Raw genomic sequence first — 2453 nt, 5'->3', positions numbered from 1 at the left:
CGGGAGATTTAAACCCCGTCACGTGACGCGCCCCTCCTCGCCCCCGCCCTCCCGCCGCTCCCGCCACCCACGCGGGCCGGACCACAACACCGCGGGTCACGTGGCCGGCGGAGGCGGCGTGGGCCTGGAGGAAACCCCGCCCTGGGTGCTGCGGCCCCACCCCTGGGAGGCAGGCGCGTCTCGCAGCCAAACTTGTCTTTCAGTCTTCAAATCAGTGCCCGCGGGGTGGTTCAAGTTTTGGTTCGCAGCGCCAGTTTCCACTTCTGCCTGAAGAGCACACTTTGCTCGACTGCCTTTGTCTTTTCTGGACTTATGCTAAGGGTTAATACTAAGTTCCTGAAAGGCGTTAAGGAATGAAGCTGGCCAAGGCTAAACTTCCCGAAATGTGTAATCGGTCAGTTTGTTAACGGACTAGTGAAGTGAAATTCGCTCAGTCGTGTCCGCCTCTCTGTGACCCCCATGGACTATAAAGTCCATGGAATTCTCTAGGCCAGAATACTGGAGTGAGTAGCCTTTCCCTTCTCCCGGTGATGTTCCCAACCCAGGGGTCGAACCCAGGTCTCCCGCAGTGCAGGTGGATTCTTTACCAGCTGAGCCACACGAGAAATAGAGGCGAAAGCACGGTTCCCTTGTCAGCCTCCACACCCCATTCGCACAGCTTCTCTTTGGCTCCTTGTCTCTTTGCTTTTGTCTTTAGACTATTGCTCTTTCTTTCTCTCTCCATCCCTTGTAGGGAGGTGTAGATTGTCCCTTAAAGGCATGTGTGCGCCCTGCAAAGACCTTTGAGGCGGAGGGATGATCAGCCGACCTGCTTTGTGGTCCCAGCTTGGCCCCAAATGTGTGATTTCCCTCGTATAGGTTTCATAAAAGGAGTATATCGGATCGAGTGGAGTGGTATGAAGATAACTGGGCTGAGCATGACTTGGCCGCTACAAACATGTAGATTTGGGTAAGAATTTGAGATCCTTCTAGCATGAGAAGTTTAGCTTTTCTGAACCCAAGATCTTCATCTGTAAAATGGTTAATAACTACTTTGTAGGGTTGTGATGAGAATTAAAGACAGCCAGATGTAAAGTGAAGGGTGTACATAGTAGCTAAAAATATTAATTCCTTTCCTACTTGAAGTCCCTCTGCTGTTCACATTTCCTGAAATTTTAGGACTCTCACTCCACATCTAGCCTTAACTAAGGACTTCGTAGGCATCTGTCTCTGAAACATAGCACTTCTACCCCCTTAAGGGGTAGTGAGTTTATAGTTTATCAGTCCATAAGCTCTAAGTGGGTCCTGTCTATACAGTGACAATTACTGTTTGAACTTAAGAAAGCAACTTAAGGTGTTTCATCCTTTAAAAACAAACAGTTCTAATTTTGAAAATGTAACTGGAAGGTCCCATCTAAACCCAAAAGTCTTTGTACCTCGAGTTAAACTGACAATCTCTCCTTACAGCTGGTGGTTTCATTTCTGAAAGTGATGATCTCTTTCATGCTAAAAGGCTTGAAATCACTGAAGTGTTCCTTCAGAGTGATGCCCTGTAATCAGTCTGTGAACAAATCCTGTGGTCTTTTCTTTCCTTCTACACTCCTTTTAGTGCTTACTTAGGTAGACACCTCACCCTTTCTGGCCTTCATAGTTGATCTTATTCTCTCTCCACTTTATCTGTCTTATCTCACAAAATATTTCAAATTGCTTCTCAACTACGTTGGTAGGATATAATATATAAAATGTTGAAGTCAATGAAAAAGTTCTATGAAAATAGAAACAGAACTTACAGATTTTTAAAACAAGACATTTGGAAGCTTATGAACATCTTATTCATTCATTTGTATATGTTGTACCTCAAAGACACTTGATGGTGTTCATGAAATACTATGTGATCACTGTGATTCCTTGTGTACTGAAAAGTCAGATGGCACAGACATGGCCAGTAGAATAAGCGAAAGACAGAAGTTGTATTACAAAACAAAACAAACTCTCACCTCTTCTGGCCTTACCAGTAGTTGAAAATTACTTGCATGAAATTCAGCTCATTCTCTGTTTCAAAAACTGGAAATTCACATTCAGTTTTTCAGATTTCCTATGAATCTAGCGTTGACCTTCTTATTAGTATTTTTGGCATTACTATTCTCTAAATAGTACATTTCATATTACAAAGATACGTTAGAATGAGGAAAGCTCTTTACATTCTCATGTGGAATGATCTCCAAGCTGCATTGGGCAAGATGTAAAACAGTGTGTGCAGGATAGTGCTGTTTGTTTAAAAAAAAAGTGTGTGGAAGTGAAACCAGATGCATGCATTAGCTTATAGATATGTATAAAATAACACTGGAATCACTTGAAATAAGTACACACATGCCTGCCACGTATTTGTCATACTTTTTGCCTGTGCCTCATTTCCTAGAACAAGTCCTCTCTACTCCTTATTCAGTACATTAGAGAGCACATTCCCCTATTTT

The sequence above is a fragment of the Muntiacus reevesi genome, chromosome 2 (assembly GCF_963930625.1).
Source record: "Muntiacus reevesi chromosome 2, mMunRee1.1, whole genome shotgun sequence".
Classification (NCBI taxonomy): Eukaryota; Metazoa; Chordata; class Mammalia; order Artiodactyla; family Cervidae; genus Muntiacus; species Muntiacus reevesi.
The sequence above is the reverse complement of the archived record's forward strand: the minus strand, read 5'-3'. Positions refer to the sequence as shown.